This window comes from Cyrtonyx montezumae, unplaced genomic scaffold, assembly GCF_038088225.1.
Source record: "Cyrtonyx montezumae isolate F1298 unplaced genomic scaffold, pur_monq_1.0 scaffold_13, whole genome shotgun sequence".
Lineage (NCBI taxonomy): Eukaryota > Metazoa > Chordata > Aves > Galliformes > Odontophoridae > Cyrtonyx > Cyrtonyx montezumae.
The window spans coordinates 35481923-35507347 of NW_027071859.1; positions in this window are offsets into that span (position 1 = coordinate 35481923).

Consider the following 25425-nt stretch of genomic DNA (forward strand, 5'->3'; position numbering starts at 1 on the left):
CACCAGGACATCCAGGTCCCTCTCCTCAGAGTGCCTCTCCAGCAGGTCATCCCCAACCTGTACCAGTGCATGCAGTTATTCCTCCCTAGATGCAAGACTCTACACTTGTTCTTCTTAAACTTCATCTGGTTCATTTCAGCCCAACAATCCTGCCTGTCCAGGTCTCACTGAATGGCAACACAGCCTTCAGGAATGTCAGACATTCCTCCCAGCTTTGTGACATCAGCAAACTTGCTGAGGGTGGACTCTATCCCCTCATCATAGTCATTGATGAAGATGTTTAACAGGATTGGTCCCAGCACTGACTTTTGAGGAACACATAGGTCTTCAACTGGATTCTGCACCACTGATCACAATCCTCTGAAAGGAAGATTTGAGTTGTCTCATTAATGGAATCATACTATCTTTACCTCCTACTGGCCATCCTCTATTTATTTAATTTTTTTTAATCACACCAAAAAATCATAAGGTTTCATGCAACAATTTGATAGATCCCATTATGTGTTTACAAATATTTCTACCCAAGTAAATCATTTATTTGGAAATACTGTCCTTAATAGCAAATTTTCTAATGGCACTTTTTACCACGATAGGGATTATGCATGAGAACATTCCATCAGTATAATTAAAAAGAACTTGACCGTGAATGCCCTGACATTCACTGTTGCTTGCTGAACATTTATTGAGACCAGACAGTGGATGTGAGAATAGTGAGGTGATCGGTGATGCATTTTGGTAGTGGTGGCAGTGGCATGAAAGGCAAGATATGTTCCAGACACAATGCACAGATGTCACACCAAGAAATGAAAAGATTGTTGATGAACTAATCTGTGCAAAATGGCATATTACAAGCAGTGAAATGTTTATGGAGCTGAATATCAGATTCAATGCATTGGGAACTATGCTTTGCACCTGATTAGTCCCATGTATTCTCATACAGAAAGAGAAAGAACACCATATGCAACATTGTCAGTATGGGTACTAAGCTTAAGATGATAGTTTCCTAGATCACATCATTACCAGTGACAATATGTGCTATCACCACTACGAGTCAGAGACAACATGGCAGTCCATTGAGGGGCTACATGTGAATTCCCCCTCAAAATAAATAGATAGGTAGATAGGTAGATAGGTAGATAGGTAGATAGATAGATAGATAGATAGATAGATAGATAGATAGATAGATAGATAGATAGATAGATAGATAGATAGATAGATAGATAGATAGATAAAGCAGATGAACCCTCTGGATTTCCTGGAACCAGAACAACTTTTCTGTTACATTGCAACAGTGACTAAGCTGAAGGTTCCAACTTGTAGAGTCAGGCCAGAGAAGAAGACAATCTTTCTCTTGCAACACAATAACACCAGGCCCCACACTAGTTCAAAAACCATGGAGCACATTGCTGGTCTTGGCTGAAATGTCTTGCCACACCCACTGCGTAGTCTGGATTTGGGACATTCTGACTAAAATCAGTTTGGGCCAATTAAATATAGAGTGTGTGGGCAACATTTTCCTAGCAAAGATGAATGCAATCTCAGCGTCTGGGAAACAGTTGGTGCAGGTTTTTACTAGCATGGCATTCAGGCTCTTGTTCATTGATGGTGAAAATCCATGGCTAACAGTGGAGACTGCACTGAAAGGTAGTGTTCTGTAGCTGAGAATTTGCTCTATCAAATAGTGATAATGTGCTCGTTTTGTCTGTTGTAATGTCCATGGAAATAAATAGGAAACAATTCTTTCATAGTGACCTCTGTACCTACCATACAGAAAGAATTGTTAACTGTATTCTTTCAAATAGAAATTAAGATACTGGTCACTGAGGTTTTGTGGTTTCAGTTTTTAAATAAAACAGCTACAACAATTCAGCTGGATTATTTTCCCAAATTATATGCACTTAATTCGAAGAGTAGGGTTTTTGTGTACTCCTGGTTTTACTGTTGGTTAATTGTGCTTTTTTCTTTTTTTTTTTTTTTTTTGTAAGTTTGATTTCATCAGTATTTTCTTTAAGCTGGAGTTTGTTGAAGTTTTAAACATTATAATTAACTAGGCTGCAAAGTGCAATGATTCAATATTTTATTTATTTAAAAGCATGTATTTTGTATTTTTCTTAACCCTTCTACTAGTAAATTATATAAGGATTTCTGTCAAGCTACTTGTTTGCTATGACAACCATAAAACACAAACACAGATATCCTGTTTCTGAATGAAATTCTGATTCTGCCAGATTCTACATATACCTTATATGTTTCCTCAGCATTTTTATGTTTACTATGTTCCTAAAATACCAGGTCTTAGAATCATCTATTTTAAAATCCCAAAATTTTGGAAAACACATTTCTACTATTCACAGTGAAAAAAGAAACCTAAAATTGGTAAGATGAGACAAACATCGAAGTTTGCAGAAAATATTTGCAAAATATTTTTCAAGTCCTATAATTTCTATGAAGATCATAATTGAATTTGATTCTTTGTAGTGTGATAAACAGATGATGGGGAAATTAAGTAATATTTTCTTTTTTTCATGATTATCTTACCTATTTCTGTGTGAGACAGATTTACACTGCAGTGAAACTCATCATCCACAATTAAGCATATTGTCTCATGAAAATAAAGTTTTCTGTATTAGCTGCTTTCCTCTGGATGAAAAAGAAATATGTTTCCATCATTCCAGCTTGACAAATTATATATAAACCAAGGAACACATCCCTATTTCTTTATTTAGGATGATCATCTATGTTTAGGATGATTATGTTTATTTATACAAATTACATAATGAAAAGCAGAAAAAGTGGATAGAAATGACAGATGTAATTATTTCAGTGCTTTTTTTAATTGTATCCAGACAAAATATCTTCTTATCCTATTATGCCACTTAGGCAAAATTCATTGCTTTAGATGTGTAGATACAATTATCATATACCTTTTATAGAACACTTCGTAAGACTATGTAAACTTAAAGGTCTTTGTGATGGTGTTTTACTTCACATCTACATGAACAATGGGAAAATCTGATTCCTTTTTCTAGATTATTTGATTTTCTAAGGTAATATATTTATCAAATGCAAGTATGATTATACTGGGTCATTCTAACATTCAGTCTTGTTCTTTCTTTTGGCAGCAAGTACAGACAGGAATGCATGAAAATGAAATGGCATAATAAGCAAAAGGAGAAAAGTCCTTTGGTTCTGGTGATTGTAATCAGTATGATTCTCCTCCCTGTATTCACAGTTTGTATCTACTGAAGTTTTACTCCAGAAGATTTAATATTCAAAGTGCTCCTGAAAATCCCTGTGAGACAATATCTAGTTTGTCTGTCCCTATTTCCTCTGTATAGAAACCAGGGAAGGATGTAGGGCCAGGTCTCCTCTAAACATGGAGCCAGATGTCCTACACATCAGGATCCAGGCTGGGAAATATTTCCAGATTATAATGTATAAATATATTATATAACGCTTTATTTATTGTTCAGAAGTCTTCCTGTATACAAACATTAATCAAGGAGCAGACAGTATATACTGACACCAACAGAAAAGGAGAGATACTCAGTTTTGTAATATCCACAAAGCACAACAACACAGTGATTCTGTGTTACCATAAAAAGCTGAAACTCAAACTGGTACAGTGTCATATAGTTGGGCCATGAAACATTAGATAATTTATTTAAACGATACATCTGCACACCTTTGTATCTGAGTCTGGGCCTTGGAGTCAGAGAGACTCACATCTGGATGCTTCTTCCTGCATATCCTCTGCACTCTGGACTCTGGCAACTCCAAGAGGAGAATTCTTAGTTTTTATATATTTAAAAAGTAAATATAGGATACTTTTCTGATGACTTGACTGAAATCAGTAATAGGAATTTTATTTAATACTTCTCTGAACACTTGGAATATTTTGCAAAGAACACATCTCTATTTTTAGAACATGGATAGATAGGTTTTTAGAAAACCTTGCTTGTGAATGACAGAATTTTGTTTTGAAATACAAGAGAAGAAGAAAACAAAAATAAAACATCTTTATCTTCATTTAAATTGGGGCAAAGAAGATTATGTGATGTAGAAAGTATTTTTCAGAAGTCAACTCTGCAAAACAAAACAAAAGCACAGGTAAGATGGAGAAATGAATCAAAAATATTTTCTCTCTGTCCTTATTGTGTGGTTTTTAACATATTTTTTTGTCTAATAACATAACCTTTTCAGTTACGTTTTCCCCTTTATTTTTTCACTTGATAGAAATAGTGTTCCATCTAGAAAATTTGTATACAAATATCAGATTTCAAAATCATAGAATCATAATGATTGAAAAAGACCTCACAGATCAGCAAGTCCAACTGTCAGCCCATTCTCATCTGCCCACTGAGCCATGTCCCACAGTTTTTAAACATCTCTAGGGCTAGTGACACCACCAACCCCCTGGGAAGCCTGTTCCAATTCCTCTACACTCCTTCTGAGAAGAATTGTTTCCTAATATTCAACATGAAACTCACCTGAATTAGATGAAACATCCTTGAGACTTATAGTGTTATGCATCCATCCCCAAGCATGAAGCAAACTGAGCAGAGTGTAGGGACAATGGTTTCGGTGCATAGAAAGCCTCCAAACTGTCACACAGCTTGTCTGGGCCTTCCTAGCCTTTTTTTTTTTTTTTTTTTTCTCTTGGAAAAAATTGGCATTTTCATTTTACTTACAAGGCAGGCCTGAGGAGGACCTGTATGCTACAGCCACAAGATTATGACAAACCCTTCCCAGTATTTCCAGAGCTCTTGGTCACCCAGCCCTATACATACACACCTCTGAGCACATTGTGGCTCACTCCTCACCTACCGTGGTGGTTGTCTAGGACTGAATGAAGCTACTTTAGAAAAATATCCAACTTTTAAACAATCATGGCTTCAAGTTTCATTCCTTTTACCTCTTATTTTCTTTCACTTGAGTGCAGCTCTCTTTTTAAGTTGTACAGTAAGATCCTCTTAACTCCAATCTCTTTGATACACAGCATAACCAGTTCTTAATGGAGACCCCTTCCCTGACACTTCCTAACACAGGGGGAGATGTCCTCTCTGTTAGGAATTGTATAGATTGTGAAGAGGTGTGTCTGATTAACTACCATGACCAGGTTGATAGTTTATGGATTAAAATCAGGGATTGGACCAGTAAAGTACATCTAGTGCTTGGGGTCTAATACAGACCACCTGACCAAGGGAAGCCTGTTGATGAGGTCTTCTTGCTTCAACTACAAGAGGTGTCACACTCATAGGCTTTTGTTCTGATGGGGAATTTCAACCACTCATATATCTGCTGGGATAATGGTATGACAGGTAGCAGACAAAACAGGAGATTCCTGGACTCTGTTGAGGAAAACTTCCTGGTCCAGGTACTAGACAGACTGACCAGAGGTGAAGCCTTACTGGACCTGGTGCTCACCAATGCAGAGGAGAGCATTAAAGAGATTAAGATTGGAGACAGCCTGGGCTGTAGTGATTATGTTCTGGTGGACTTTGTGATCTGGAGGAAGTTAGGCCAGGCAAAATGTAGAGTCAGGACCCTGAACTTCAGGAGAGCAAAATTCTGGCTGCACAAGGAAATGCTCCTTAAAGGCAAAAGAGCAGAACAGAGCTGGCAGTTCTTTAAGGACACCCTTCTGTGAGTGCAAGAGCTCTTCATACCCCAGCAGAAGGAATTGAGCAGAGGAGGCAGGCAACTGTTGTGGCTGAGCAAAGACCTGCAACTAAAACTGAGGGAAAAGAGAGAGATATACAGGAAGGGGAAGCGGGGTTGTGTAGCCTGGGAAGAATACAGAGATGTCATCAGCATATGCAGAGATAAGATCAGGAAAGCCAAGGCATAGATGGAGCTTAACTTGGAGAGGGATGTGAAAAATAACAAGGGGTTCTACAGGTACATAGGTAGAAAGAGAAAGACCAAGGAGAGTGTTTCCCCTCTGATAAATGAGGATGGAGAACTATATTCCTCAGACATGGAAAAATCTAAGGTGCTCAATAAATGCTTTGCCTCGGTGTCACACTCCAATTTATAGGAGGGAGAAGAGGTTTTCTTTAATATATATATACCCGACAATGAGTTTAAGACATAACAGGTCAAATGTTAGCCCAACCGGTATATTACAAATCCTAGTTTATTTAGTATATTACAAATCCTGCTTAGGGATATGGGGAAGGGAAGATAGGTGATAGAAAAGAGATAAGAAAAGGCAAGGAATCTTTGTAGAAAGCAAGAGAGAGAGAGACTCACCACTGTGGGTCCAGAGAGGTTTGTAGTTCAAATGCTGAACTCCAGTAGTGATGGATCATTGGAGACTCTATTGTTTGGCTGATGATGAATTCTTTTTTCCTCCACTTATTTTCCTTTTTTTTTTTCTCTCTCTCTCTCTTAATGCTTAACGAAGGTACAAACTTATTTATGATTCTAAAATGGTCGAGTCAGCTCTTTTTGGGGAAGCACGTCCTGGCTTTTGGATTTCTACAAGGAACTCCTTTGTTACCATTTTCCGGGCCTTGCCAGCAGATAAGAGGGAGCAGGGAAAAGACAAAATATATCTTGCCTTCAAAGGATACAATGGTATCATCGCTCATCCACTGACTCTATGATTCCAAGTACACTATAAAGAGTCCTATGACAATTTTGGACTCAGATAAATTTCATTTTTTATATAAATTTAACAATGGCTTTATGAAGTTAGTATTCCTCTTCTTAGAATATCCATGCTTTGTTTTAGTTTCAAACTGGCTTCCAGTCTCTTAGGTAAAGGGTTACCATACATTGGTTTAATGACATAATTTTACAATTTTTAATTATTATCATAAGAATCAAAAAACAGAGTGATATAAAAATAGTTTAATAACATGTAGATAAGTTCTTATTAAACAGTAGAACATTGCAATGTAATGGCACAAAAATGAATTTAAAAAATGTATTTTAACTTTTTATGCATTAAATAGTCAGTCGCTTAATTAAAAAAAATTAAAGGAAAAAACTCAGGAAGTATCAAGAAGTCACTCCCTGAAAACAGAGTTCTCAAAGCTGATCATTAATTAAAATTTTAGCTTGAGTAAGCTAACCATGGCCTGCCTCGAGCTTTGTTTGGGTCATCTGTTTCTTCATACTTACTTTTCCCACTGTGTTGGTTCTTCAGAAACTACTTCAGCTTCAGTCATATTACCACAAATCATGAAGAAGTTTTGAAATAATAGAAAAGACTGTTGAACCATAATCTTTCATCTTACTGTCTTTATAGATAGCAGTAAGATAAACAATAATCTCAGATTAATTTTAGTGTTAGCATGGCATGTACATTCATTATCTCTCTATCCCTCTCCCCTAGGAGTCTTTTAATCACTCCCTTAACGATGTTATCAAAGTCATGATCAAGTTGTTATTATATTATAGGCAAAATTTCCTGAAAGTTTGGAAAAATAGTTTCAGTAGTTCTGGCATTTTGAAGTCTGAATATGAGTAATATAAAGAACTTTCAGAATAGCTGTGTGATAATTATTTGGATGATTATAGTTAGCAATTCATTTTATATTCATATTTGTGAATTATAACAAAATAAAATATAGAAACTGCAGAAATCTCTGTAGATTTCTAAAAAGTTTTTCTGGAGTTTGTTTATTTGTTGTATATAAAAGCATCAGGTCTCTAACAAATAGTGATCTTAAAATTTGATACATTCTGTAATTCAAATGCTAAGTATTATGGAAGGGGATCTTTTCCCTCTGCTCTAGGTCAGAGGTTGTGTAGGTCTGACTTGTCACTAGCAATGTTCTGAAGGACAGGAAACAAGTTTCACATGGGATCATTTATCATTATTAGGACACTTCACCTCACTGGAAAACCTATACAATATTGACAATTGTGCTTGGAGTTATATTCTTTTTCCAATCAGTAATTAGTTTTAAGAGATGAGATCACAGAAACTATACAGTTTCACCATAACCTCCCTAAATAATATAATGTTACAAACTGTTAATAATACTATTTGCACTGCTGAGTCAATGTGCATACACACTTGCTTTGCAGCAACTCTATGACAATATTTTAGCCTTCATTACATCCATGATAAGTATGTTGCTTTATAATTACTATGGTGGATATTATCCAGTCTTGGATACTGATATAATTGTAAGAAAAATAACATATAAAAACGAACCACAAAAGTTCCTATAAATTTGAGTTCTGGGGACAAATTTCCTTCTATTTGATCTTTTTTCTTTATCACTCTCAGAAAAAGGTCTGGATTACAGAATGGTAACAGATGCTTAAGTTATCTCCTCAAAAAGTAGAGGAAGATGAAGAGGTGAACTCTTACACTTCTAAATTAGTGTTTTTTTAGCAGATATTTTGGACTAGAAAACTGGAGATGAAATAGACTGATCTTACACTCTTACAGCAAAATATCACAGCGATTACAGCAAAATTGTTGCCAAATACTTATTCTATGCAAAACTGTTACACAGACAATAAAATGAATGTATCTGTATCCAAAAGGCATTTATTTTTTTTTGCTTCAAATCAGTACTATATGTACTGTATTTCTATGTTATTATTGTTTTCTATCATAAGAACTATTTTTAATATAGAATCATAGAATCCTAGAATGGATTGAGTTGGAAGGAACTTCAAGGATTACTGAGTTACAACTCCCCTGCCACAAGCAGGGTCACCAATGCCCAGATCTAGTACTAGACCATGTTGCCCAGGGTTCCAGCCAACCTAATCTTGAACACCTACAGAGACATTCACAACCTCTCTGGGCAGCCTGCTCCAGCACCTCACTACTCCCTCTGTGAAGAATTTCCTCCTGACATTCAATCTAAACTTTCCATCCTTGAGCTTAAAACCATTCTCCCTTGTCTTATCACTGCCTACCCTTGTAAAAAGCTGATTCCCATCCCATTTATAATCCCCTTTTAAATGCGGAAAGGCTGCAATGAGGACTCCTCACAGCCTTCTCTTCTCCAGGCTGCACAAGCCTTGCTCTCTAAGTTTGTCTTCATAGGGAAGGTGCTACAGACCTCTGATAATCTATGTGGCTTTCTTCTAGGCCTTCTCCTAGGCCTTCTCCAGCAGTTCTAAATCTTTCCTGTGAGGTCCCAAGACCTGGATGAAGTACTCCAGCTTGGGCCTCACGAGGGCAGAGTAGAGAGGAACAATCACCCCTTTGTCCCTGCTGGCCATCCCTCTTCTGATGGAGCCCAGGATACCATTGGCCTTCCAACCTGCAAGAGCACACTTCTGGCTTATGTTCATTTTTTCATCCAGCAGAATCCCCAGGTCTTTCTTCACAGGGCTACCCTCAAAGAATTCTTCTCTCAGTCTATATACATATCTGGGATTAATCCAACTCAAGTACAAAACCTACCACTTTGCTATGTTGAACCTCATTAGGTTCATTTGGGCCTGCCTTTCAAGTGTGTTGAGGTCCCTCTGGATGGCATCTCTTCCTTCTAATATGTCAACTGAAGTTAAATAATTGAATGTGAACATTTATTTCATGTCTAAGCACTCCAAACAATGTAGCAGAACATAATGGGTTAGAGTAATGAACACACTGCACCTGAATAATATAAATAATTCCACATTCAAAACAAATTTATACAGCTCCATGCTTTGTAAGCCAATTTTATCCTTTTTTTCTTTTTCCAATTTATAGATCTATTCTTAAATTGAAATATTTTCTGCATTTCCTATTTCATTACTTTCCACATAATTTCTTTTTCAATGTCTATCTTCAACATTACTTGCCCTTAATAATTTTCTTACTTTTGCTCCCTAGTTGAAGTGCTTTTCAAAAATAATCTCACAGAGATTTTATTTTTAAATTGTTTAGGAAGAAATATTGACAATAATCAACATCTTAAATTTGAATGATATTAGTTTCCTTTGACTGAAAACGAGTCATGTTGTATACTTTGCTGTAGACTTGAATCAGCATGACTTTTCTGTTTTGGTTCAAATAACTATGTTTACACATTTCTATGAATATATTTCATTCAAATGAAATCTGAGTGAACAATATACTAGCAAACCCTTGTATGATAATATTGAATCATAATAATCAAATAAAGGACCATAGAAAGTTAGGCATAAAGAGGAAGAGAATTTTATTTACAGTTTTGTGAAGAAATTCATGACTACTTTACTATCATTGCCTCTGCTTTCATTTTAGCTACCTGTAAGAGACCAGACTGTTCTGCAGAAGATTTGTCAAAATTGCAGAAATTACAAAATATGAAGACCAATTAGAAATACAGTAAATTTCCCACTGTCATTTGTAAAATCAAGCTTCAAATATAATCATTATTTCCAAATAGGATGTGCAATAATCACCAATACAACATTCTATTCCAATATCTGCAAATGTATTCTAAAATATATGACAATCACATCCTGAGGCAGTTCTATATTTAGCCTAACAAATGTTATTAAAACCCAAGGTCATTAGAAAGAGTCATTTAAATAACATTATTATTTGATTTAAAAGTCATCACAGATATTTTGAATCTAGCATCCTCAGTCAGCTTTCATACCCTGATATATTATATTCTCACCTGAGTTACAGGAAAGAAAAGCAGTTAGCATGCACACAGCAATAAGAATATCTGTAAATGCCAGTGAAGCATATCAAGTCTTCTGCTCTTCATTGGCACAAAGAAGCTGCTAGAAAATTTAGAGATGCACAAATGCAATTAATCACGCTTTGTAGAAAATTAAGTTGGACAGTTGGCATTGACCAAATGCCTGATCCCAGTGACTGCACTGCCAGGTTGCTGAGGTAAATGAGAAGTGCTAGCTGTGGTGTCTTCCGCATTAAATAAATTCTTAGTGAATGAGTTTACTTTGTCACCAGCTATCACTGGAATAAGCACAAATTTTTGAAAAACTTCTGATATACAAACGTTGGTGACTTCCAGAGTCATACAGATGGAGGGATAAGCAAAGCTGATTTATTTATTAAATATATAACAACTTTCTTATTTACTTCAGATACCACATCCACTATACCATGATATTTCTTGAGAGGAATCATAGAATCATAGAACAGCCTAGGTTGAAAAGGACCTCAAAGATCATCTAGTTTCAACCCTTCTGCTGTGAGCAGAGTTGCCAACCACTAGACAAGACTGCCTAGAGCCACATCCAGCCTTGCCTTGAATGTCTCCAGGGATGGGGCATCCACAACATCTCTGGGCAACCTGTTGCAGTGTGTCACCACTCTTTGAGTGAAAAACGTTCTCCAAACATCCAATCTAAATCTCATGTCTCTTAGCTTAAAAGCATTCTCCCTTGTCCTGTCACTGTCAACTTCAGAAAGTTGTAGAGTTGTAGAGTGCAATGAGGTCTTCCCTGAGCCTCCTCTTCTCCAGACTAAACAATCCTAGTTCCCTCAGCTGCTCATCTGTCCACTGATGCTGTCACTCCATCATAGAAGGCCACCAGATTGGTCAGGTATGATCTGCCCTTGGTGAAGCCATGCTGTCTGTCTCAGATCACCTCATACGTGCCTTAACATGGTAACTAGAAGAATGTGTCCCATGATCTTCCCAGGCAGAGGTGAGGCCCACCAGGCTTAAAAGTAAGAGTAATTCCCTTTTCCAGTCACTGTGGATTCCACCTGACGACCATGATTTTTCAGATATGATGGAGAGCAGCTCAGCAACTACATCAGCCATCTCTCTCAGAATTCTTGGTTGCATATCATCCAGTCCCATGGACTTACATTCAGTTTCACGAAGAGGTCTTGGACTTGTTCCACAGTTACAGTGGGATGGAATCCACTCGTCCCACTCAAACCTAGAGATTCAGGGTCCTGGCAGACATGAGGAGTGTGGACACCAGTGAAGACCAAGACAGCGCATTTATTGAGCACCTCAGCTTTTTCCATGTCTGAGGAAGCCACTTCTTCATCCTCATTTATCAGAGGGGGAGAAGAATAAAAATAAATAATAATTAAAAAAAAATGATAGCAGTCCTATAACCTCCTAAGATAATGCATAATATCCTTGTAATATTTAAAAAACATAAATGAAGACATGAATAACTGTGACTACTTAGTCTGAAGAAGAATATTTTTAAGAAGAATGAAACAACATTCTTCAAACGAGCAAAATGCTAGTCTGAAGAAGGAAAAAGCTTTGTGACAGATTAAGAAAAAAATCAGAATATCTTCTTATTTAGCTTAGGCAATGCAAAAAGTATATTAAGTAGTGCCCCAAAAAGGGTAGTTCTGGAAGGGACTGACTGGGAAGTTTCTGGATTCTTCTTTACTAGGGGTTTCAAAAAGATGTTTGTCAAACAGCAGTCAGAAATAATGAATATAAGGGCAAAAGACAACTCCAGTAGAGCCAAATTTACTACAGAGAAGAATCTGTCCTTCTAGCAGAAGTCTTATGAGTCATCTTTTCAATAAACATTCTTCTTCTTTCATTCACTCTGTATCAATTGCTCACTCAGCTTTGGATATGCAGTGAATTTACCAAACACTTGTGCTTGCATGAAAAAAATGATACCAGTGGCATGGAAATGCTTATTGTAATTTCAGTGGGTTTATCAGAATTTGAAAATGTCCTTCTTTCCTAGAACTAAGATGTACTCTAAGAAAGTGTCACGCTCCAATATAAAGGAGGGAGACGAGGTTCTTAGATTATGTGTATACCCGGCGTGAGATTAAGAAGCAAAGGTACAAATGTTGGTCCGACCAGTTTATTACCAATATTGACCAGGGAGGTGGGGAAGGCAGACACTGTTAAGGGTGATGGGGAAGGGAAGGCGAGCGATAGGAAAGATAGGAAAGAAGCAAGGATTTGTACAACGCAGGGAAAGTCAGCAGCCAGGATCCCAGGGGCGGTCCGGTTGCAAGCGGCTCCGACGGTCCGAGGCAGAAGAGCAGGGGCGGCAGAAGCGGGGAGAACAGCAGCAGCGACGGGCAGCCCTGAGCAGCAAGCAGCTGTCCTGGAGAAGCGGCACCGGGTCAGCACGGGAGAAGCAGCGTGGGGAAAGTCCAGGAACAGCGTCAGTCAGCACCGGAGAAGCAGCAGAGATCAGCTCGTGAGGGTTCAGATGGTAGAACACCTCGAAGGAGCGGCGAGGTCCAGGAGAAAGCAGCGTGTCTCAGGCAGCAGGCCCAGGAGGGAGCTCAGCAGCAGGGATCAGCTCATGAGGTTTCGGATTTAAGAGCACCAACACAACCACAACAATCTCATGGTGGTCGATCCCTCTTTTATCCTCCATTTATCTTGCCTATGTGGCAAATCCGATGCTAGGGTGCCAGGCAAGCTTCTCCTGAGATGGCTATCTCCCCACGGAGATGAGTACCACACAAAAGAGTGTTCAGCGGCCATTGAGCTGCAGCTTCTCTCTCTTTCGTTGCCCCAGGACATGCCCATCTGCTTGTCCCTTAGACAAAGGATTTCACAACCCTTGCCCAGGACTAGCTTGGACATGTTCGGACATGTTCATCAGCAAACTTTGAGGCAATGGTATAAAGTATTAGTCTCTTCCAGAAAGAAATTAAAAAAAAAAAAAGTCAAACAGCACGTTTGAGATTGGAACCATCAGTTTCATCACTCTTATAATAGTTGCCCTGGTGATTACTATCCCCAGAGGTCTCAGAGCTACAGGGGCCTCTTTTCCTTCTATTTCATGCTGCTAAGGTTTTGTTAACACTCTTTAAGCACCTCATACTGTGATTTATCTGTTATATTACCAGTATTGATCCTGAATGCATTGTTCAATGTGGATTAATTATGTGCCATTAATAAATTAATAAGCTACTTTGATCCTGATTGTGACTTAAACCATGTGAACAGACTTTTCCCAAGGCTACCTTTTCTGGAGATGTGTACCTGTCAGTTATGATAAACAGTTGATTGCTTCATAGTGTCTGATATAATGCTAGGTTTTGTCTTCAGTAGAAAGCAATGGTGATAACAAAGGGATATTCCATGTCACGTGACATCATGAAAAAGCGATGAAAACTACAGGGAGTTGGCTGGTGGGGACAGCCACTGCTCAGGGTTTGAATAGCTAGGTATCAGACTTTGAGTGCTTTTTGCATCTTGGTTTGATCATACGTGTATGTATGTATATGTATGTGTATATATATATACAATTATCGATAATATTTTCTTCTTTCTCTCATTTTCTGTCTTAGTAAGTAGTATTTTATCTCAACCAATGAGTTCTACTTCATTTTATTTTACAAATTCTCTCTCTCATCCCACTGAGAATTGGGGAGGAAGCAAAAGTCTGTGTGGTGCTAAGCTGATTTCCAGATTCAATCACAACTGTTAAAAGTTAGCAGGGATGGTGAGAATTTTTAAATATTTTAATCTTTATATTGAAAATACAGTTGCTGGAAACCTCACAAAGTAGTCTGAAGGATTTGGAATTACTGACAGATTTTACTTTCGCATTTCACTCATCTGTGTTCATGGGACTATTAGGCAATAAGTTTTAATTAATATTTCCTTTAAACCCCAACACTGATACCAAGGCACAGTATGAAAAGGATTAGAACTTCAGTTTTTTCTCATCCACTGTGTACAGATATGTTTGTGCTTTTTCTGCTGTATTTCTGACATCATTTCATCTCTAATTTTTAAGATATTTCTCTGAGCAGACTACTTTTATTTGGTGCTGTTGTTCATATTATTCATCAGACTTAGGATTCCGAGGGGGAAAAAAAAAGGCACTAAATTTTTTTCTTTCTATAATGAAAACCAAAGCTGTTCTGAGATATGACTAGAAGCTGAAGAGGAAACATACTTTATCACACTCTGAAAGGAAAAAGACTATAATGTCTGAACCATACTTACTGTTTTTCAAACAAGCAAAAAAAAAAGAAGGCAAGCAGAGCAATTGATGCTTTGCCAAAAGCTGTCTTCCACAAAACTCTAAGTAAATGACGTGTTTGTATACACAGACACCACTGAAATAAAGATGGAGGTACTAGTTCTAGAGCAAGTATGTTTTACAGAATAAAGTACATTTTCATTAATATTTGAAAAAATAAAATGAAAAATATTTGTATGTACAGCATCCTTACCTCATATATTCTGTAGCCCAGCTGGAGTTGTTAGCTAAGGGATACTGTAGATCATGTGAAGTGAGCCTTTAGGAAAAGCATAATGAAGTCATATTCTAGAGACACACTGCACACTAATGTATTCTTTATTCAGTTGGACATTGTAATGTATCTAGGTAATTAGGCTATGCAGCTTTGCAGTAATAAGGAAAGGATTAAAACAAAATAAAACAATACCCTGCCCCAAGTTTATCAGCGTCTCCAGTACTATTAATGTTGTGCATTCTACACTCAAGAATTAGGTTTCCAAATAATTAGATGAGCCTAAGGATCACGCCCTTTGGTAAGACAATAATATTTAAGGGTTTTATTTTGTCTCCAAACTCTCAAACAATTAAATTTTTATGACAAGCGATTACTTAAAATTTTTATATACCTAAATTAGCTCTCCTGGTACAAGGCTGGTGCATTCTTTCAAGCTTTCCCTCATAATGTATCTTAAAGATGAAGTAAACATGAAAACTAAAATTCTTTGAACAGTTTTGGAACTAGAATAAGACATCTGTTTTTTGTTTTTGTTTTTGTTTTTTTGTAAGGCATGCAAGTCATAGGCTTATGTTCCAGAAGCATAGAAACACATCTCAGAATAAAACAAAACTGTCTGAATTTTTGTATGATTAGAAGTCTAAAATAATATATCCCACCCTATCAACAAAATTTACTAACTTAAAGCCATGCAAATGCGATCACACAATATATTGATCACTGATGTTTGCTCTCTATAAAGTATATTTATGATTGCTATTATATGGAATACATATTGTAGACTTGATAACATAAACATTTATTTTCCCAGTTTCATTTAGGGGACAGATATGTAAATACAATGATGCAAAAATATTTAAAATAAATATAGTCCCAGTAAGAAAGTCAATTTCTGTATACTTCCTTAATAACAGAGAATTTGTCTTAGAAGGTCAGGTTTTCCTATACAATTGCCTCATTTCATCAGCATTATTCCTTATTCTGATAAATACTTAAAACTCAGATCAAACTTTACATTAAAGGTGACCTTATCTACATATTCTTATTTTTACTTATTTAGTTATAATCAAAATCCAGTCTGTCACAGGAAGGATGTTCTCATTATGCAAAATCAGGACTGACATAATAATTTGAAAGACATCCAGCAGCTTTGCTTCACTGCCAACACTGGAAAACCTCCTTTCATACCTTGCTGCTTATTTCTGTGTATTCTGATTCCCAGTGCAAACACTCAATATGAACTTTTTTCCTTCTATTTTTATCAGGCACTTCATTCATTATCATGCTGGTAAACGTAGCAAATCAGTCAACATAGTGTACGTATTCTTTTATTCTAAAAAAGAATAAGCAAAAACACAAAAGATTTTTGAGAATGTGAAGGACTTTTTTTTCAATGAGTCTTTTCATTTCACAGCTCAAATTAAATATTACATTCTGAGGGCCTACAGCCATATTATGAACAGGTCAGTTTAAGTTTTCTGAACCAGATTTTACTGAGTTTCAAGTCAAGAGACTCTTTCACTCAGTATTTTCAATTTAGGGATGTTCAGCCACTTTCAAGGACTGTATTATACTATATTATTCTCAATTTTCTAAATAAATATTATTTTCTACAAGGTGTGTGAATTCCAGTGTCTTCAGCTATGCTTCAGTTTTGTAAATATCACATAAATAATGATAGACCAAATATTCAAAGGTTTTTTAATATCTATTATATAATGAGTTATCTTACTGTAGGTGTAAACTGCCAGTAATTTGGTGAGATAATAATGTATTGAATGATTACAGCTACAAGGATCTAAGGGTTTGAATTTGACTTCTTTCTTGGAATCAAACATGGCAAAGTTACACACAGAAGTCATTGTTTCACTATATTTCAGCAATGATGTTTCTTATTTAACAATTTGGAAAAATGAAATAATGTAACTGTCCCTGAACGTCCCTGAATTCACAGGGACAGAAACTGCAGCAACAACCTTTATAATCGGAAGTGATGTCCTAGGGAATTTAGGGCATTGCCCTGCGAAACCAGGTGGTAAATAGGAGGAGTGATAGTAACAAAACTGTATGTGATACTGGTCTGAAGAACTTTGTAAAACAAGACAAACAGTATTATTTTTAGAAGGAGTGGTATTTCTATTACTATCGTTCATCATGTTTCTGATCTCCTAATAGAATATTTTCCTATACATTTTCAGTGAGTTGGGAAAGTGAAGACTCACAGTAATTATTATTAGATTAGGGAAATAATATCTTTTGAAGCTTAAAATATCTGGTGGTCTTGAAATTTGTAAATATAATAGAATTTCTTGACTGACAGCATAACTAATTCAAAAGTGGCCATGAAGTACAATATGCATGTTAATATGAGAAAAAAACTGTTTCTAAAAGACATCAGAAATTTAATGTCTCACTTTCAGCTGTCCAATGCAGCAGTACTGCAGAAACACAGTATGTGTTACTTCAGTCTCCGAATTTAAAGATATCTAGTTTTCTTCCAGATTAGCTTCAAAATGAGTGTTTTCATTGCTGTTCTTTTCTTTTTCTCTTTTTCTTTTTTTGTTTTTATACTACTTGTTAATTACTTCCCTGGAAGTGATCAGAAATTCAATATTTTTGTCATCTTGAAATCAGTTTCTTGTTTCTAAATGGAAAAATAAAACAACAAACACATAAACAAACAAACAAAAATAGAAACAAAAAGCTATTATTTTATTGAAAAACTCAATTATATCTAACCTTGCAGTCCCTGAAGCCTTAGTTAAAATAGCCCTATGAACAGGAGGTCCTTCAAGTAGATTGTGGACAGATTTCACAATGGTACTGTAATATCCTATACAAATATATTTTCATGTTCTCTATAACACAAACTTAATATTGATGCACACACACAAAGAGAACACAAAACAAAAGTACTCTCACTGAGTTAGTGCTTTTGGAGGTAAATTAGACTGTGAACTAGTAAAAAAGGAATAGAACAAAAATAAAACTGTATTTTTCATCTAATTCTAGAAAATTATCTTTCTCTATTTTTTTTTCCAAATATGATAATTAATTTCAAGTGCAGTATAATGCAGCTGCAATTGCAATTTATGTCTAAAAACTTTTACGGATACTTCAACAGTGATATTGTTATGATATGAAAAGAGTATTTGATCCAGCATTACAACATATTCTGGAGTGAAACTGAAATCATAGAACCATAGAATGGCTTGTGTTTGAAGGGACCTGGAGGATCAGCAAGTTCCAACCTCCCTGCCTGCGGCAGGGTTACCAGCCCCTAAATCAAGTACTAGATCAGGGTGCCCACATTCAGTCTGGCCTTGAACACTTCCAGCGACAGGGCATCCACAGTCTCAACATCTTTTCTGGTGATGCAAACCTGGACACAATACTCCAGACAGGGCCTCATGAGGGCAGAATAGAGAGGGACAACCACATCCCTTGCCCTCCTGGTCACCACTCTTCTGATGGAACCCAGGATACCATTGTTCTTCCAGGCTGAAAACACACACTACTGATTCATGTTAAGTTTTCATCAACCTGAACCCTTAAGTCCTTTTTCTGCAGGACTACTCTCAAAGAGTTCATCTCCCAGTCTGTATACATATCTGGGATTACACCAACTTGAGTGCAAAACCTTGCACTTTGCTTTGTTGAACCTCATTAGGCTCACAAGGGCCCACCTTTTGAGTTTATCAAGGTCCCTCTGGATGGCATTTCTTCCCTCTGCTCTATCAACTACAGCACTCATCTTGGTGTCATCATCTAAGTAATTAATAAAGTTGTTAAAGAGTACTGGTCCAAATACATAACCCTGGGGGATATCACTCATTTCTGGCCTTCACCTAGACACAGAGCCATTGACCACAACTCTCTGGCTGTGACCTTTCAAAGAGTTCCTTATCTGCTGTGCAAATCCATATTTCACCAATACAAATATAAGGATGTGGTGGAGTTTAATGTTTTGCAGAAGTCCAGGTGGATGACAACAGTTGCTCTTCCTCTGTCCACCGATGCTGTCACACCATCACAGTAGGCCACTAGACTGATCAGGCACAACCTATCCTTTTGTTTGTGAGACATATGGCTCCATGTACTGAGTCCTCAAAGCACTGTTTACTGTAAGCACAGAAATTATTTTTATGGCAGTAGAGCAGACTTAAGAGAAAGAAAAGAAAAAAAGAAACAACTAAAAGAAAAAAAGGAACACAAACAAATTTGTTACTGAAAATTGTGAGAAATAAATATATGAGCCATTCTACATATTATAACAGCTAGAAGCAGAGAGACTAGGATAATTTGTAGACTATACCTCATTACTGAGACATTTGTCATGACAATTGCTTTTGCAGATTTTGCAGTTGTAGGGGACATAGCTGAATATGCAAAAGAATGGGAGATATTAAACTAACTCTGTATCTTCAGAAATATGGGTAATATCTAGAACTTTATTTTTGTTTGTAGCCTAAAAATTAAAAGCCATGCAGTTCCTATATATACAATAGCTATTCCTTTTTGCTAATATTAATTGATCATATTTATGGACATAGATGTCTGTGAAAGCTGCTCAGAGGCTGGACAGAAGACAATATTTTAAAATGCTTAAAAAAATGTGTTTTGAAATTGTTTTTAATTAAAAAAGAAAAAATTAACATCAGAAATTAAGGTAGTCTTGTTGAACCTCATCCCATTGGCTTCAGCCCAGCATTCTTAAGGCATTCTTAATTAATTCTTAATTCTCTGTTCTTAATGTATAATTTTTTAAATTGGTCCTTAAAGGACCTTTATAAATGGGAAAATTAAAAAACAATTAAAAAATAACAATAATCATGTAATTGTACCTTGTATTATTTCAACCAGAAATCTAGCCAGAAATTAATTAATTTATTTCATTATGAAGAATGAAACAAATTATTTACAGTTCCTCATTGTTTCAAAGCGAGGAACTAAAAGTAACAATTAAAAAAAAAAAAGAGAGGAAAAAATTCAGTACCATTTCATTAAAAATAAAGTTTATTTTTACAAAGAATTTAAGGCTTCAAATTACATGACAAACTCTTCTTTTGCTCCTCTCTTTTATATGGGTCTTGATTGAATTGAACATGGCCCATATCTTCTCCAGAAACCTAACCACTAGGCTATGCTGTTGCTCTGCAAATACATTGTTGTATATTCATTAAATATAAAAGACTGAGACTGACAATGAACTATTAATTAACTCTCTCAGCATTGATTCGGATGATCCAGCCTCAATTTACTGTTTCTATGAGTGTTGAGTATGCTATTATACAATGTTGAGCAATTCCAGTGGAATAAGCTGTTGTTATGTGAAAATATCCAATAGTCTGATTGTCAGAGCAAATAACCTTTGATACATTGACCAACATGTCCATTTGATAGACATTCCCTGAAATAATAACATACAGTCTAAAATGCATCTTGATGAGTTCCAGCTGAAGAAATGTCCTGACTGATGTGGTAAAACAAGCAAACAAACAAACATTCTATTAAAAAACTGCAACTATTTTTAAAACTATACATTAGCATAACTCATAGCTTTATCTTCAAAGGAGCTGAACATTCTGGATAGACTACTTAACATGCATGCAATTTTAAGAATATTTTATGATAAACTAAATACAGAAAGGAAAACTGACTTTTCTGACTTTCACTTACTGTCAAGTTATTATGTTTAAGCATGGAAGAAACCTCATTATTCTTGAAATCTTTGAAACAGAAATATTTCATGTTTAGTTAGCTTGTGTCACTTCTCAAAAATCAAATTGCTCCAATCTAAATCTTAGATTGCCAATTTAATGGTAGAATTTTGAGAAAAATCTGAATATTCTATCTCATTTTTGATTTTTTTTTCTCATATATTTAGAAAAGTTTGGGGAGACTTTTGTAATAGAGGTCTTTCAACTATGAACAATACAGTTCAATTCCTCTGGACAATAACACTTTTATCATATGACTTTTAATATGACAGTTTCAGAATACTTTCATTCCGGTTTTTTAATCCAAATAGCTCAGTTTTTATCAGGAAGGAACTCTCATAACCTTATATAACCGTACTAAGAAATCAGTCATTCAAAAGGCACATAACACATTTATTTGTTTGAGTACTGCACTAAATAAAAGTAATATATAACCTGATATCTGACTGTAGATTTTTTCACTTGAAGACACACACTGCTTTTTATGAAAGGCAAAAACACCAGGACATCCACAGATTACTATCTATCTCTAAGACTACCATTAGCGATGCAGACTAGCCAATAATGTCAATGCAGAACCTAAGATTCATCATTGGTTCAGTTACCTACAAATAGATCTTCATAAAAGATATGAGAAAAAAGATCTTCCTAAAGATATCAAAGCCCTCTTGGCAGCAGCTAGACCCCAGCTGGTCTCACTAAAAAAAGTGCCTGACATGGAAAGAAATCAGGGCTGAACAGTTAGGTCATGTTGGTAAAGAGGTATATCAGCTGTAAGACTATAGAACGGATCAGATAGACGAAGAAAACAGCTGAAAGAGGTAAAAGATGGAGATTTCAAAAGGATGAGGAATATGGCTAAGGGAAAGTTTAGGAAAAAGCTTAGAATTCTAAGTGAAAATGATAATGAATAAGGTGTCTCAATAAGACAGCTGAGGTTGTCTTATGAAGTATGGAAAGAAAATTAAAACTGTGGCACGGAGACTGAAGTTATGACACACAAAGCTTTAAACCCAAAAATGTGAAGTCCAGAAGTACATGGAGAGAAGACTACAAGTTAATCAGGAACCATTGTGGAGAAGAAACAATACTGGGATGCTAACAGGTTAGTAGAAAGTGAGAAGAAACTGTTAAATCTTCCAGAAACGTCTCAAGAAAATATATACAAAGATAAGTACATGAAAACTTAAATTAAAAATCTTAGCATTGTGCTATTTCGGCAAATGACTATCAGTTCTGTTTGGCAAGGTGTTACAGGCTCCTGCAATGCTGGCATCTTCATAGTGGACTATTCCCACCTGCTGCTATCACTTACATGGGGTGTCAGAGGTCTGCGACATCCATTGAAAGCTTCCAGTGAAGATGCCAGAAAATACTGCAAGACAGGCATTCTGCTTTCCCTGTCTTTTTTTCTTTTCTTTTCTTTTTTTTTCTCTATCTGGAAACTGTATACAAATCCTATCCTCTCCATCCATCTACTAAAAACACTAAAAACAAAGTCAAGATATTTGCACTTAGATGTTACATTGAACATATATGATTATACGCAGATTATTTTTATCAGAAATTTTTATAGGTGGTTACTCATAACCTAGTCCTCGTCTCAACATATGAATGAGTTTGTAAGTTTCTGCAAACTGTATTTGGAAGACTGAAGTCTTACATAATAATTTGAAATGCTCCACATGCTCTGAAAAAAAATACAAACTCTAAACACGTATTGGATATACCTCTCCTTCCTCTCTTTGCCTCAATTCATGGTATAAAAATATTCTCCTCACTAAGAAGTGTTGTGAAAATGCACTGAAGCATTATGTGCCTTTGTCTGTAGTGTGTGTGGCAGTTCCATGTTTTGTCATAGTTCAGGAGACATTTCTGGTAGCCAGGAGCATGAGCTGGGATTCATTCATGTCACATTATTGTCTGTGACTTCTGGTGCTAAACACAGTGTCTGCTCAGCCTGCATGCAGTGCAGATGCTCTTACTCTGTAACCCTGCAAAGCTGGCAGGTAGAACATGGATTGAGGCATGGAGGGAGAGAAGGACCTTGCAAATATTGGAAGTGTATGAGTGAGAGGTTGAGAGATACTGACCCTGAGGGTGGGTCTAGTGTGTGGGACTGGACAGGTTCTCATTCTTTCATGTTTTTTCAGAGAGAACTGTTATAGCCAAAGAGATGAGTAATCCTACCTTCAGATAAGATTTTATAGGAAATGCACAACAAATCACATTTTAGTCTATCTATTCAGATAAAAAATATATTGAATGCTTTTCATAAAGTGAGCAATATCCAAATTTCCATCTGTTCCTTGAATAAAGAAAGTTCCCATGTAAAAATAGCATGTGATCATGCAATTAAAAACTACTGAACGAATAATAATGCACAAGAAGATAAGATTTATACAGGCAAAACTCTGTCACAAACATATACATACATATTATTTTCTATTTCTTTCTGTTATAAAATTAATCTTAATCTTCTGTTAAAAAACTAATTAAAGACTAGTTTGTCTAAGCAAACAGAGAACCTAACACAAATAAATCTAAAGGTAAGATAAATGTTTAGACATGTCGTTGTTAGTAGAAAGACATTTGATACTATCCATAATCTGAACTGCATAGGTATTTTAGAAAAAACACTACATAATTCCGTAGCACACAGATATTAAAATAAGAAGTATACCCTTTTTAAAAAATCTCTGAATAAGTACTTAGGATTTAGACTAAGCAACATAGACTAAGATTACCAACACATATAAGATTATGTAGTGTGAATCCCAATCTAAGTGCTTTTTTAATGCTGAATTCTATTTACGAATAAAAACAGTGCCTTGACTTCCATAAAACTGATTTTAGGTAATATTATAGTAAGAAAGAAATAGGATATATAACAGTTCTGTCTAGGATATCTAAATAAACTATTCTTTACACTACCAGAAAATATTTGAAGTAGAGGAAATAAAATTGTTATTATAACCTGAATTGCATGCCGTATTTTAATAAAATATAGTAACAACAATAATAACAATTGCAGCAAAGGTTAGAAGCTGTATAAAAGTTAAACTAAGAATTGAAATAATTAGCCTTTGGTTACTAGTATGTTGAAAAATGCATTTCCAACATGTAGTTATCTAGTCATTCAGAAGAATTCATTATTTTTTTCCCAAATCAATATTACAAATACTCTCTCTATATTTTTTTTTTTTGTAATATAAAATTAGATCTCTGTCAGATGTAAATGGTAAGCACAAATAATTTGTAGGTCTAAGAATTATGTCTCCTCAAAATCAGATTGTAAAATTGGACATGGAATTTTACAACTTATTAATTATGTCAAATTATTGCATGCAACGGTAGACTTCCTTTCAGGAGATTTAATACAGGAAAACTATATGTGAAGTAAAAATACAGGTAAGTTTTACTTAATTTCTTCAAATGTAAGTAAAATTTTCTATTCAATTTTATAAATAATTATTTCTATACATTGAGCAAGAAAGAAATTCAAGGATATTCATTTTAAAATGGAAATTGTACATGAAGTCATTATGCATTTTTGGCTGCACCTAACATCCATGTAATTAAGTATGTAGCATGCATACAGATGCATAATGTGCTCTACTCTTGTATTGTTGAATTGGTGAGGATAAATTTTTGGGGAAATGATTGACATTCTGGCCCAATACAATCCATGAATTATTCCCCTGTCTTTTCTCTCATAAGTTTTAAGATAATAAATATGAATACATTAAACATGTAATATATGGTAGTGACCACTGTGATTGAAAATAAGCACTATTGTATGCTCTGTGAGAGAGCACTGAGGTATAACATGGGACACTGTATTTACTATGTAGCAGAAGAACTAAAGTGTTATTGTGATAGACAAATGCATCATGTCATATTTAAATTTTATTGAGTGTGTATCTATTGTTTAAAAAATGCTTTAAGCCAACATGGATGCATAGTAATAAAATCAGTCAAGTGATATCTTCAGAAACACAGGTGTTATTTTTTCTCCATTGAAAGGTTTTACATGTTTGGCAGAATAAGGTGCACTTATATTTCCTATATGTAGATTTGGTCACAGAGACAAAAGATGATGTTCAAACACTAACAGCATTCCACAGTGCAAACATTTTCATTGATGTCAGAGTGTTGTGTGAAATCTATTGACCTTGACTATGTAACTGACATTGTTAGGTACATACACTGGTGTCTTCTGCAGGATTCAGGCAGCACTGTCACGATTACAAGTGCCCTACTACTGACAACACTAGAATATATTTCTTTGTTTCTGTTTTCTAAATATAGGGAAAATTTTACTCATATTTCAATAACTTACTAAATGTAGCAACAGAGCTGTTACAGAGGTGTCAGCTTTAAGAGCTGTCTTCTAGATGTGTTACAGTAAACCTTCAGAAACACTATCATGAAATATGCTATACAAATTTACTTGAATTATCTCATCAGTAACTCTGAAATTTACCTATTTCTAATTTGCTCTTTCTTCAGTTTGTTCCTTATTCAGTTGAAAATTGAGAAAACTTTGAATCATTTCCCACACCAAATTATACACAGCTGAATACTAATGCATCCAATTTCTGTTGTTCA